Source organism: Equus przewalskii, chromosome 2 (assembly GCF_037783145.1).
Source record: "Equus przewalskii isolate Varuska chromosome 2, EquPr2, whole genome shotgun sequence".
Taxonomy (NCBI): domain Eukaryota; kingdom Metazoa; phylum Chordata; class Mammalia; order Perissodactyla; family Equidae; genus Equus; species Equus przewalskii.
The window spans coordinates 106,875,329-106,890,418 of NC_091832.1; the positions used below are offsets into that span (position 1 = coordinate 106,875,329).

General features: G+C 43.0%; 1 protein-coding gene across 1 annotated transcript in view; it reads left to right on the plus strand.

Moving 5' to 3' along the window:
- Positions 1–858: 858 nt before the first annotated feature.
- Positions 859–15,090, plus strand: part of NDNF (neuron derived neurotrophic factor) — a 40,535-nt gene continuing 26,303 nt past the window's right edge. The window contains exon 1 of the mRNA XM_070609209.1: positions 859–1,454. The gene's annotated coding sequence lies outside the window, so the exon portion shown is untranslated. The remainder of the gene's footprint in view (positions 1,455–15,090) is intronic.

The following is a 15,090-nucleotide window of genomic DNA, read 5'->3' on the forward strand; positions in this document are numbered from 1 at the left end:
AGTACTTCCCATGCTTTCAGTATTGACACTATATCTTCGTAAACTATGTTCTGAGAACTTAAAATTCAAAAGTCTAAAAATCAGGTTTGCTGGAAACTAGGCTCGCGGTTGCGAAAATGAGATCTCTAAATAAATAACTCAGTATTTTGTTTCCCCTCGTTTTCCTATGCCCAGGCCAGGTTGCTAATTAGGTAACTTCTTATCATAATTACCTAGTCAGCCTTAATGGCTTCACACTCTGCTCCGTCTCTCACTGGTCCTGTAGGGCTGCTTTTCAATTGTTAAAACAGCTGCTGAGTTTCAAACCGGAGGAGGCGCGGTGTGCACCGAGGGGGACGCGCTCCGCGGGCGGAGGCTGCGGTAGGCAGGCGGTCGGGGGGAAAAGTGGGACATGAATGCACAGTTTGCACACTCTGTTCTCCGCCTCCAACCTTCTTGATTTAGCTCGTCTCCCCACCCCGCCCCCAAATCAACCCCAGAGTTCCCCCTTATTGTGCACCAGGGTCTCCCTGACAGTGCGATGGTCCCGCGTACGCGTCTCCCTGGGTTTTGTCGCTTTCAGGGGGTCTCGGTGGGTCTCCTTCTCTTTCCCCACAACTGGCGGGGAGGTCAGGAGGGCAGTATGTCCCCTGCGATGCCGCCCGCGAGGGTCCCTGTTCGGGGAGCGCTGGGTCGCCGGGTGTAGGGAGTGTGCGAGTGTGTGCAAGTGTGTGTGTGTGTGTGTGTGTGTGTGTGTGTGTGTGTATGCGCGCGCGCGCGGTGGCGCGCAGCGGGAGGGAGGGAGGGAGGGAGGAACTGAGGGGGAGGCAGCGGGCGGGGGAGGCAGCGGGCAGAGGAGGGAGGGGGCGGGCGGGCAGCGGTGGGGCGGGCGGGGGAGCGGCTCCGGGCTTCAGCGGTGACACTCGGGAGCGAACACACACTCCCCGCTCGGAGCCGCGAGAGAGCGGAGCGAAGCGACCTCGCACCCGCCGCTGCCGCCGCCGCCCGGTGCGCCCGGCAGTCCCTGCGCCGCGCTCCAGCCCGGCGCCCGTGCCCCGAGCGGCCACCCGCCCGCCGAGCCCGCGCCAGCCCCGCTCGCGCCGCAGCATCCTCCCGCCGGCCGGCCCCGCACGCTGCCCGCCTTTTAAAAGGACCTCCCGCCGCTGCCCTGCGCTGCCCGGGATCCCCAGCCCCGCGCTTCTCCCCGCTCCACTTCGCAGCAACTTCGGCGCCCACGCGCCGCCAGCCCTCGCTCGCCTTTGAAGTTTGCAGCGCCGACCACAAAGTTGGGACACTTCGACCGATTTAATTTTTCTCTTTTATCTGCCTCCTCCTTCCTCCTCCGTTCCCTTCGGTTCCTGAGTACCGGTGCTTAGCATCTTGGCCGGAGCCGGGCGCTTGGACTGTTTCGCACGCCACATCCCCGAGAGGGAGTTTTCCTCTTCCCCCCAGGAAAAACAAACATTTTTTTTAAGGTAAGTAGAGAGAGGAAAGCATCCCCGACGCCTTAGCCCGCCACCCCGAGACCTGGCACAGGAAGCGTTCCCACCCGAGGGCCCGTCTGCGACGGGGGTGAAGGCGCGCGTCCTCTCACTCGGAGGGGCCCAGCGAGGTTCTCGGTCACCGCTGGGCGAGGGCGCCCTGTCCCGAGGAGCTGAGGGCGTGAGGGGCGTGGAGCAGGTCTCCCTCGGTTTTCCAGGCTGGCTTCGTGGCTGCGCGGCCCGAGCGGCGTTAGGAGGAGGTGGAGAGACAGTGCCCAGGCCGGGGACCCGGGGGTCCGGGTGCCCAGGGTGAGACGGAGTCCGGGGAGCTGCAGAGCCTTTATCCCCGGCTTGGCCTGGACTCTGACCTTGCTCGCCGGCCGGGAGACCTGCTGCCTCCCTCTGCGGGTCCATGCCCTCTGCCCGCCGCTAGAGAAAGTCCTGCCGGGCGCGTCTGCGAGTGGGGCGAGGAGCGCGGGCGCTGCGCAGTGCGCGGGGCTCGCCCGCGGGCAGGGCGGGCGCAGGTTCTCGGCTGGGGGCCCTGGGCCGCGCAGCCCTGGGCGCGGGGAGCTCGAGCCGCCTCTCCCGGCCGACCCCCCACCGCTTTGGCTCCTCATTTGTCCTCTGCATGGGAGGCGAGCATCATTAGAGAAACTTCCTGGAACAGAGCAGGGTGGCCTGGGACCGGATCCTACTTTTGCCGGGAGGGCAGAGCAGCCACCGAGGGACCGCTCCCTCTCTTCCCAGACGGGGCGACGGTGCCCTAGCCCCTCTGTGGGCCAGGCGGGCTTCTGTCTAGTCCCCGCTGCCTTCAGGACTGAGCGGGGAGCTGGGGCGGCCCTGACACTCGGGAATCCGGACGAGTGGTTCCGGGTCCCAGCTGTTCTCTTGGGGCACCTCGCAAACTGCTGAATTTGGGGTGCGGTTTCGTTTCTTTGTGCGCCCTTCGTGCCCTCTCCTCCCTGCACCCCCGCCCGAGGCCGAGATGGGAGGGGCCCCCGCAGCTCCCCGCACGGGCTCCGCGCGGGTCGCCGAGGCCCTCGGAGTTTGCCGCGGGCACCTCTGCGCTGGCGCTGAGCTGTCCTTCGGGCCGGGTCCCCTTCGGGGCGCTGTCCATCTCCTGCTCCGGTACGAGGAGCTCCCTGAAACCAAGACCTTGAGCGGGAAATGAACCTGAAAAAATGTCTCTGGGTTTGATTCTTTTTTTCTTTTTATAAACAAAGTTCTTTTTAGCAACTTAGTTGGGTTGGTAAATTTGTTTACTTCTCATCTTTCGATCCCGCTAAATCACAAAAAACACTTTATTTCTTCACTGAGTTGCTCATCTCTCCGAGCACACTACCCTCTCCCCCTCCATCCCCCTACTCCTACCCCCCACCCCCCACCCCCCACCCCGCCTCGCTTCCTGAACCCTTTTTCTTTTCTGAAGGAGGGAATCTCCGCACCCCGCCCCCCCTTGTCCTCCTCCCACCCGGTCCCTGAGCGCCTGTGAGAACCAGGAGAGTCGTCAATGGAAATAAATAGGACCCCGCTCCATTCTCCGCCCCCTTGAAACAAGTCAGATCCTCCTTGGGGTCACAGAAGTAACGATAAAACATCCCTCCGGAGGGAGCGGTGGTGAGGATTTGATGGGATTGTATTGTTTTATTATCCTGAAAGATGTGATGGATGGATGAGAGAGCAAATATGCGTACAGAGGAAAGGGTACTGAGGGCGATAGGTATTTATTATTATTCATTATTGTTTATTAAGAGAGCTAATAAGGCCGTAACCCTGGCTGAAAACTGAGTTTAAATTTGGTTTTGATTTTATGTCAGTCTCTTATTACAGTGGTTACGGAAAGTGAAAACACCAAAAGGCTATTAATTCTTCACACTCATTCTGCATATGGGATTAATCAGATGTCAAAACGATACTGTCATTTTCCCAAAGTTTTAACCCATGAACTTTTAGAAGGTTGCAGTCGTATGAAATGTCCTCATTTGCCTCACCCTTCCTTCTTAAAGTTCAAAAAACTTGGCAACATAATTAATTATGGTCCCAATTCCCATTTTCAATCTAAACCTATATTCAGGATTATATTAAAATATCCCGTCATTTATCCTTTAAAAGTGACTCTGATGAGTTTAAATTCTGGGGGGGAGGGGTCAGCTGGGAATGAGAGGCTCAGAAGTTAGAGAAATTTGTACTATTTCAGATTCCTCTCCAAAATCCTCTACTTCTTTCTTTAAAGAAGAAAATTACAAGTGCTTTCTCTGCACAATTCTCAACGTTAGTGAATGTCCTTAATCTTTACCACACACTCGAAACATAACAGCTTACAGCTTTGTCTGTATTATTGTTTTGATTTCTATGTCAGAACATTTTATTCATTAAACCTGTATGTCAAACTTGCAGGCTCGATGTGGCAGTAACACTCTGTTTTAATTAGTAACTATCGTAAAAAAAGAAGCTAGAACCTTGTAATGGGCCTAAATTGCTATGAATTATGTGTGGTTTAAATAACACATTTATTTCAGCAGAAATGAAACAGTGAATATAAAACATCTTTTAATCACTTGCAGATTCAGCTTTTATCTCTTAAGATGTAACAAAATGTATAACTGAAAAATATCCTTTTAAGAATGAGGGAAGCCGGGACCCTCAGTTTATTTGTCCTGGGTCTACTGAGCATTCAGGTAAAGGAAGAGTGTTAGAGAGGAAAGAGCAACATCATAACCTGATTCGAAGCAGCCACGCTGGGTCAGTCTTCAGAAAACTTCATGTAGCGACTTTTTCAATCTGCTTCAGGAACCTAGCAATTCAGATTTTAGTTTTCTTGCTTGGATTTGTTGACCACTCTCTGTGTGACAGGGGAGAAAAATGTGTTGTGAAATTCTAACAAATTGTTTGAAATGAAGGGGGAAAGGTAGAAATGAAATGTATCTTGTCTGTTAGATTCCTATGTTCATTTCTATAGTAGCTCTATTCAGTCTATTTAGAGGTCAGAATTTCTGTTTTAAAACTGATTCTGTTCCTGTTGTCATTGTTGCTAGGACAGAACTTATTTTTCATTTTACTATGATGGATGAGGAGATATTGGAAATAGAAAAGTTATCCCTGAATTAACAGGTCGCGTAGGAGTAGTGTGAAGTCCACATAATTTGCACTGATCTAAATTGTTTTAATCTCTTTTCCTTAGTTTTCCCAGTGACAAGGTGGTGGATTCTAGTGACCAAGCAGTGCTCTCTCACTCTTTTTTTGCTCCATGTCTTCTTGTCAGGTCTTATTTTGGAGAGCTGTGCACGCAGAGTAGCAGCCTGGTAATGAATGGACCTTGCTAGGGTCAGTTGCCATCAGCCAGTCACCAGAAAGAAAGTATAATCATCTGTATTGGGTCAAAGGAAAGCTTAACCTACAAATATCATTCAGTTTATTCATTTGACCTTGAAACAGTATCTAAACCTCTAAATATTTATTTTAGAGCAATTATTCTGAAGAATATATGTATTCTTCCCCTTTTGGTTCACAATCATGTAGCAGAAGTAACAGTCAAACGAGTTATAGTTGAATAGTAAATCACACCAAATATTTGCTTTGGAAACTGATTTTAAAGTCCTCCAATATTTAAATACTCCATTAAAAAATACTCTGCAATTTATACCCTGAAGTTAGGCTAAAGTCTGCTTTATTCTTCCAGTATGTTACAGATGCTCATTGACACCCAGAATGCATGCAGGCATGCTTCCACATGTTAATTTCCACCTGGGAAGAAAAGTAAATACTTTGCTGTTGTTATTGTTACTGTTGTGGATAAAAAAGAATCACATAGTATGACATGGAAAAACCAAACTGCTAATATTTTATTGCATCATGTAGTGGTTGTTGACTAGAAATTCAGTTGTATTTCTGGGAAAAACCACACCATTTTAGTGTGAGTCTGTGTTTGTCTGAAGGTGGGTACAGATTCCTGTGTGTCTTGCCACTTCTGAGATGACACTGACATTTGCTATTCTGTAGCCCACTAGTGCCCAAGCCAGTGCCAAACCCAGGTATATTCTCAGCTGCTTACTTCCTAAACATACTTCCTATGCCTGCAGATACTCTACCTACACCTTCCCCCTTCCTTTTGGTATTTTGCTAAAAGCTGCAAATGAACCACTCCATACATTTTAGTGTTTTGAAATATTTGGAAAATATGAAATACATAATATTAATTCACCCAAAATAAAAAAGGGTTGCTCGTTTTGCATTTGAAAACTAAAGGTAAGGTATTTGATCAGTGTGGAATAAAAGCGAACTAGCAATATGTTTCTGCACACTTTTCTCTTTGGGATGAAGAGACAGATTTGACCACAGAACAGCTGGATATTGGGTCCTGTTACAATGTCAATTTTTTTAAGAACTCACTCAGCTAGATTTGATTTAAACTCCACTTTAAAGTCCACAGACCTCAAGTTTATAAGTATAGAAACTTCCAGTATTACATGTCATTATTCCTTCAATAGTTTCCGGATCGTTTGGAAACTAATTTCTTTTAGAAAGTTGGTGAATAGTTTTTGGTTTTCGTTTGTTAATTTCTTCCTGTAGCATATTGAACATGACACATATTTAATGTTTCATATATTTCTCTGAAATATTTATTTTTAGTTTCACTTGTGAAAACTCTGAAATGAATCTTTTCTTTAAAAAATATGGCAGAAAGTATATAGCTAACTTATCAAATGTCTCTTTTAATTATTCTGGTGAAAGAATTTGCTGCCTTTTATATAGTTATGAAAGAAAAAACATTTTTAGAAATAATGGGGTTATATAAAGTTTGGAAGGAACTCAATGAAAACATGATTACGCACGATTGGAAATCAGCTCATTTGGGTGGAACTCTGAGCCGCTGCCTCTGCAAAATGGAGGGCTTGAATATAATGACCAAATAACAACTGAGTTAGCATCATATACTCTTGTCTGTTTTCTAATTGGAATGATTTCAGCCAATATCACAAATAGTGGTGACTGACTGAAGTAGATGGCGACAGTACAAGTTTCTGTCTCTCAGTGTTTCTTCTCCCTAACGTGAAATCAAGGTAAACACCCTCTTCATCCAGCTGTGTGCTCAGAGAACTTCTATTCCACAATCTAAAGCCAAAGCCAAAAATATGGACTATATTTAAATAGGTGTTTTATCAACAACTAAAAATCATCATAGCTACATCTTGTTCGCTGAGGCAGTGTCCTTATACACACAGATCTAGATAAAATATGAGACTGAAGTTTATCATTTTCTAAAAAAAGTAGTAAACACTAAACTCATACTTGGAAAGATTTGTAATGTGTGATATCTTGCTTTTGAAATCAGCATGACTATATCTTAAGTTATAAGATAGAAACTATGAACAAGTGTTTATATACAAAGATAGATAACACACGTGGACAGTTGACCGACAAAATGAAGGGCAAAATTGTGGTACTTACTTGAAAATATTATGTTTAAAAAGAAAAAGCTAGCGTAAAAAGGCTTGATTTATTTAGGATTAATTTCTCCAACTTAGGTGCTGCAAGCGTTAGGTGGCTCCTGGAGTATAGATGGTTACAATTCATAGCACATTGTAGTGAAAAGCAAACCATAGCGATCCTATGAACCTAGGAGATGGCTTCGATTGCTCTTTTTTATTCAGGTCATATGTACTCTAAGTGCATAGGCATTGCCAAGTGTAACATTATGCATTTTATTCCAGTAATAAAACGTGTTTCTGATTAAATTATCAGTCATACAAAAAAAAACCACACATACACACACATAAATGTACTTGATCCATTTTAGCTATCTTGTTTAAAATACACTTAAAGACAAATAATAAATACATTTTTACGCATAAGGATACACTAGATTTAAATCTAAATATTATTCATATGTTGATAGCGCTCAGTAAATGTTGTAATTTCATATTAAATTACAGCATTCACTGATATTATCAAAAGCTTCAAATTGGGATTGATTCAGAAGTAAGTGGATCCTGTCATGGAAGAGAGATTTGTTGCCAGCAGTGGTGAGAGAGATCAGAAACGGCAGTGCTCGCTGAAACACCTGGCCAACTAAGAAAAGGCAGCAAGCCTTTATCTCTTGGTGCCCCCAAGTTTCAGCTATCTCTGTTTTAGGGGTGATCCTTTAAAGTTTGCTAAAATGTGCTATGAAAATATATTCCTTTTTTTAATGAAAAAATAGAACTGCCTCTTAAGTGGGAGATAAAAATGTAACACTCGAATGATGGCAGTGGCAAGATCAGATGAACTAACAGGCAGGTCCCTTGAGAGATGGCCTGAGTGGTACTGGGGAAGCCACCCTACCTCCACTTCTTGCCAAGGCCTCTCAAGATACTAAAACACTACCTGCAAAAATATGGTTCTTCATCTTTAATTTCATTTTTCAGTGTCCCCTATAAATATAAAAATACTCCTGGGATGGGAAACAGGGTAAGCTGATATCACCTAATATCTTTCAAAGATGTTAGTAGCTAGATAAAGCCAGATTGGAAGGAGCCTGGCTTAAGACCGAATTTTAGAAAGGGGTGATCTGTATCTTTGGATCTCGTAGCCTCTCCTTCTTTGGGCAGCCTACCTTTAGTATATGCCTGCTCTTTATTCTCTTCCTCTGATAACTGACTCCTGGTTTCCTATTCTCTGCTATAAATTATACCCAGAGCCAGCTTCATGGGCTGCCTGTAGCAGGGCCCTGTGCTTAGTTGACTGCTCTGCTGCCGCCATCTTGAAATTCTTAATTTTTGAACAAGAGACCTAGCACTGGGACCTCACAAATTTTCATTTTATACTGGGCCCCGCAAATTATGTAACTCACCTTCCTTCTATCTTGGTGTGAATTTATGACATAGAATCTTGATGTCAAGGACTTGGAAAGGACATTCGAGATTACCTTTGCAAGAACGAGGTCCAGTGAGTATTTGTCTTTAAAAACTTGTCTTTTAAGTGAAACAAAAGATGCAGGATACTCTTTTAAACAATTGAGATGGAAGTTTCCCATTGCCTCGAAAATCATGCTGAACAAGTACCCAGCTTCTGATAGTGTCAATCAAGTAAAGCAGAGGTCTCTAGAAAGGAGTGTCCTCTTTGCCTGATTATGGTGCACAAGATGTCTTATTATGATGAAAGGAGAAAATATCAGGAGGTCTATTTATATTTACTCTCATATATAAAGAAGGCAAAGAAGTTTTGTTAATATTTTTAATGTATCTATTGACAAAGGCACTCTTACTCAGCATATCACATGATCATTGAACAATAACAAATGGCATAGGTGGGGGCTGGCCCCATGGTGTAGTGGTTAAGTTCAGCATGCTCCACTTTGGCAGCCCAGGTTCATGGGTTCATATCCCTGGTGCAGACCTACACCAGTCATTAGCCATGCTGTGGCAGCAACCCACATATAAAATAGAGGCAGATTGGCACAGATGTTAGCTCAGGGCTAATCTTCCTCAGCAAAAAATAAATAAAGAAAAAGAATGAAAAAAATGGCACAGGTGACAGCTTCTATGAAGTAAAAATAATACAAAGTGAAAACAGTGACATTCTAATCAGCTCTGACAAGAAGTCAGCCCTGCCCACAAATTAACCAGGAAAAGATTTGAAATATACAATTTCATCCGCTATAATGAACTATGATACTGGTCCCAGTATAGAGTGCTTTGTTATTTTATGTATATGAAATATATATATTTTAATCGCAATTCTAAGAGATTTGGAGACAACACATTACAGGGCCAGAGGTCTTGAAAGGAGGTGAATATGAAGCTGAAAGATCCCTCAAATAAATTAGTCACCAGTATCTTCAAGATGTCTTAGTTATTTGTATAAACATTTCATAATTCTTCTGCTACCAATAAATAGATATTATATTTTATTATGTTCTGGAAACTTCAGGATACTAAGAGTTAAAAAAAGTTATCCAACCTTCTTAAGCTCTCATAAAAATGTATATTGTGTTACATTTTGAAATTTTTTTTTTTGAGGAAGATTAGCCCTGAGCTAACATCTGCTGCCAATTCTCCTCTTTTTGCTGAGGAAGACTGGCCCTGAGTGAACATCCGTGCCCATCTTCCTCTACTTTATATGTGGGACACCTGCCACAGCATGGCTTGCCAAGCGGTGCTCACCTCTGCACCTGGGATCTGAACCAGTGAACTCCGGGCCACTGAAGCAGAATGTGCAAACTTAACTGCTTGTGCCACTGGGCTGGCCCCACATTTTGAATTTTTTATTTGAAATTTTGTTTTTCCGTAAGGCTGTCAGTTATTAACATGTTAAAGTTGAATTTAACTTATGTTAAAGTTTGAATTTCACAGTGTGGATGGAAATGATTCTATTTATTAATAATCTTAAACTTTGTATAGCCTTCGATTGTTTACAAGATACTAACATGTCCATCGTTTTCCTTAATCTTCACAGGAACCCAGAGAGGAAGATATTATATCTTCCTACTCCAAGAAATCTGAGACTCAGTTTCAGTTAAGAGACTTACCTAAACTCACAAACTTTTAAAATAAAGTGACAACTCTTTGGTTTTGGAAGCAAAATTGATGGAAATGTCTAAAATTTTTTAAATTGACATTAATTGCCAAACTAATTTGAAAGAACGCAGTTTGCTTAGAACTTTTTTACAATTTAATGATTCAAAAATATCATTAATTTAGTCTAAATCCCCAAGAACTTAATCATAGGCTGCTTCTGTATTAAATGTTTGTTTGTTTTGGTAATAGTTAACTTATTAGGGAATTTTCTAGGAAAAAATGATTACATTTTTTGACTTTTAAATCAGTGTTTAAGGTCATGCCGAAACAATTTGTTTCTGAAAGTAAAAATATTCTGGTTCAAAATAAGACAAAGGGCTAGCTGTGATATATAGGTGTATAATGCCCCACACCTGTCCTTCTAGAAAATTAAAGGCTTTTTTAATAGGGAAAATTGTTGAAAGTGAAATGGGGTGTCAATTTCTGAATATATGTAAGTTCTGGTGTAACCTCCCCCCCCCCAACCACCAACCACCATTTGCACAGATTCACTCCAATCACAAAAGGCAGCTAGTTTATCTCTTTGCTTTATTAATTCTGTCTTTAGCCATGGAATCAACTCTTGAAAGCAAATTTCTTTTCCTTTCTTCAGCCCTCCTCTTAATTAGTCCAGCTGACCAGCCATTCAAACACAGGTTTAAAAATGCCCCACAATACACTCTTTATTGAGTCTGATATGTGTGTATGTGTGCGCGCGTGTGTAATAGACAAACTCTTTAACATACTTTGGAGACAAGTTGCCTGGAAAAGGAAATAATAAAACATTTTCTTCAGTAAGTAGAGTCTAATACTAAAATTAAGGATTAGAAAAATGAGTTATAAGTTGATGAGAGACAGATGACCCATGATATTGAAACGTATCCCAATTATGTATGGTAGGTACAACGCTGAAAAATCAATATGCCACGGCATCTCTTTTTAAATTAGTAGTAATTAATAGTAATTCAGTTCTACAGTTATTCCATTAATAACGTGGCATTTTTTAGAGGTAGGATTTGAAGTTAGATCAGTTCTAAGATTTTTTCCAAAAAACTGGATGAAACTGTACTCAATGTGGAAATGAGCACTGTTATAGACACTTATGATAGGATATTCCAAATATTCTAACAGTTTCAAACCCTTTAGGACATAACGAGTATTTCTCAGTTCAGACAGTGAAAGTATTTATACCTACACACACATATATTAAAACGTCAGCCACCAAATTCAGCCTATAATTAAAAAATATCAGTTAGAATTTATTCACACTTACAAAGCAGTGACAACAAAGAGTTAGTCTCGAAACATCTTTTTCTCTTGGCAGACTCTATCTTGTGTAGCGTCCACTGAACATTGCTGACCTCCAACGCTCACCAGCTGAAGCTCTCCTTAATGCTTCTCTTAAAAAACAATTTAGGGGCCCGCGCCCGAGGCCGAGTGGTGAAGTTTGTGTGCTCCGCTTCGGGAGCCCAGGGTTTCGCCGGTTCGGATCCTGGGCGCAGACATGGCACCACCTGTCAGGCCACGCTCAGGTGGCATTCCCACATAGTACAACCAGAGGTACTCACAACTAGAATATACAACTATGTACTGGGGGGCCTTGGGGGGAAGGAGAAAAAAAGAAAAAGAAGATTGGCAACAGATGTTAGTGCAGGTGCCACTCTTTAAAAAAAAAAATTTAAAAAAAGAAAAACCATACCTAACTCTATATCTTACTTTCTTTGGGGGGAAAGGGATGAAATGATTGTGTCTGAATTCCCATTTTGGGTCAGCATTTTGTGGTTTGTCATCTCCCTAATTGTAGGCTTATATGCTTGTATTATTTCATCATAATTTCCTATAAACTCTTCATTAAAAGTGACTGTGGAGTCTGTCCGCATCGTCTGCCTTTTGAGTGTCTTGTTCTTTAATCATCTCTTAATCCAGAAATAATAATGCAGAACATCCCAGGCACGGAGCCTAATCCTCCACTCTCTAATCTCAACACGTGCACCTTCCATCCTCTGCTGGACCTCGTGCCTAAAAAGCCTGAACCAGTTTTAATCCAGCTTTGTTTACTAAATAATAGTGATGGCCTCAGCTATGGTGTATCAAGGCTAACGAAAAGAAAATTAAGAGTTGCCCATTGTTTCTTTGATTATTTTTAAAAACCCAACATCTTGGCCTTTCCTCTGTGTTTCTAGGCGGTCTCTGATTAAATAGGAACCTGACCTTTTGCCTGATAGATTAAGTAAATAGAATAATCTGATGCTGAAACTCCTTGTCATATCCCTGTTTTAAGAGCAACTCAAAACGTATCTTTTGTTGTGGAATAAAAATTTTGCAACTACTTTGAGAAGCTGGTTTATACTAGTTGTAGATAAATAGAACTTTTTTTACTTTTAAAAGAGCATTCACATCCACTATTTTTAATCTCATAACAGTCCTAGGAATAATTGTCTTCATTTCATAGATGAGGACACAGAGAGAGACTCAAAGAGATTAGGAGACTTGCTCAAAGTACAAAGCCAATCACGGTTCAGTCAGAACTTCCTCAGCCTAAATCTTCTGGCACTAAGTCCAGTGAGCGTTTGCTGTTTTAGTTTGGCAACCTTTTAACTGTCCCAAAACTTGAATGAATGAATGAATGAATGAATATATATATGCATAGAGACATAAAAATTACACGACAGTGGGGGATGGAAAAGAGTAAAGAACAGGCCAAAAATTAAATTCCAGTATTTGTAGGAAAATCCAGTCTTGTATTGACAGGAACCCAGGATGTGGGAAGAGCTCACCTGAGATGTTGAGACATGAGATGGAAGAGAGATCGAGACTGAGAAAGAAAAGGAAGTGATATATTAACCATCCTTTCTACTAGGTTCTCTCAACGACCAGATTGTCAGGAGCCAGTGTCCTTGGAGAATATTATCTCATCTCTCCAGACGCGGCTCCTCTGAGTTCCCATGTTCAAAATCCACGCTCATTGGCCTTGAATTTTGTAAGAGGGATGGTGGAAGAAATACAGATTTGAAAACGTTACTTTACCTTATTTCTTTTTACAAGAACAAGACAATTTCTTACTCCTCTCCTCACATCCTCTGCGAGAGGAGACAGGCTTTAATGCTGTCATATCAAATAACTGCCAGGGGAGATGAGGGGGGTGAAGCTTCAGGACCATCAGATATTTGGGAAAACATGGGATTGGGCCCGTGGAATCAATGCTACTTCTTTAGTCTGTGATATTTGTTATTCTATGGTAATAATGAACGATTTCTTCTTCTTCTTTTTTTGGGGGGGGGGGAGGATTAGCCCTGAGCTAACTACTGCCAATCCTCCTCTTTTTTTTGCTGAGGAAGGCTTGCCCTGAGCTAACATCCATGCCCATTTTCCTCTACTTTATATGTGGGACGCCTACCACAGCATGACTTTTGCCAAGCAGTGCCATGTCCACACCCAGGATCCAAACCATCGAAACCCGGGCCGCCTAGATGCGGAACGTGAGAACTTAACCGCTGTGCCACTGGGCCAGCCCCTGAACGATTTCTTCTTGATAGCATCTTACTTGTTAGTACACAAACTCTATTAAGTATATGAACAAATTAGAAACTTTGGTGTAACTTTGAATTTGGTCACAATCTCCTAAAGTTCCACTAGTCTATTACCAGGCTTTAAGATAAACATAGACATAGTCCCCGTGGCATTTTTTTTTTTATGCAAAGAAAGTACAGAAGAGAGAAAGCTGTGAAATCATGTGGATATAGTAATAGCTCCCAAAGTAAAAGGAAGAAAAGATATGGACAATCTGTATTTCATCCATGCTTCTCCCTAAATAGATGTTTAAAATAGTAAACTTTCGTAATGAATGAAAATTAGAAGTCAGAAAGTTCAAAGAGTGAGAATCCCAGAGATGAAAATGGGGGTGCTGCTGTCGCCACTGACAGGTCATAGGACTGGGAGAGGCAGAGTTGCTCAAAGTGCAGCGTGTGAACTGTCAGCAGCCGCATCTCCTGGAGCTTGTTAGACGGGACGAGCCTCGGGGCCGCTCCAGACCTACTGAATCAGCACCTGCGTTTCAGCAGGAAAGCTGGGTGATTCGTGTGCACATTATTAAGGTTTGAGAAGCAAGGGTCTGTACCATTCCTCTTCTCAGATCAGAATGTATCCCAACCAAACCGATTCCACATGTTTCCAGAGGAAAGAGGCCCTCCTGAGTAATGTGCTGTGTCCTTCTTACCAGGACATTTTTGGGTTCTTAAGAACAGAAAAGATGCGTCCTTGTACCAGGCCCCTGGGCCATCCAGCACACCCTGTCTATTTACGGCAGCCATGCCAGCAGATGTCCATGATGTCCACCTCGAAAGACTAAAGATATACTGTCCCACTTTTTTGAGTTTCACACAATAACCTGTTGTAAGTTTAGCACCTCTCAAATTATCAGAAGCTTCTATAACTTATTTCCTATTTAGCTTATATTATCTCTTATGAGACAAATTCCATGAATCAGCAACAATAGTGAACTTTATTATTTTCATTTTCATTCATTCGTTACACACCCACAAAATGTCATGAGCATCGGCTTGGTTTTGGGCGCTGTGGTCAGCTTTATAACCGTTGTAGAGATAAAGAGGATTTCCTTTCTACCCTGGAGATCTCGAGAATATGTACAAACAGAATTTAAAATGGTCTGCAATAGAAGTATGAGCATAGGAAAGTGTACAACTAGATTTCCCTGTGGTTATTGATGCTTGAGTTTTGAAGACTAAGTAGGAGTTTGCTACCCAGAGAAGCGGCAAAGGCATCCTACCCGAGGAGGTGGCCTCTGCCGAGGCCTGGAGGCGGTGCTGGCAACGTGACACCAAGTGGGGGAAGTTGTAGGCAATGGGTTTGGTAGCGTGAGTAGCGGCTGGAGGGTAAAGGACCTAGAGTGTCCTGGGCTTCAGAACCTCTAGATTGTGCGAAGCCACTTGACTCCTTTTTTTTAGCAGAAGAGTGAAACCAATTTTTGTCTATAAAGGTAACAGTGTCAGTTCTGTTCAAAATGATTGAAGAGAGAGATGCGGGAAATGGGTGTGAGCAGTTAGGTGAGATGCAGTAAGTGGAGAATTTGAGGCATT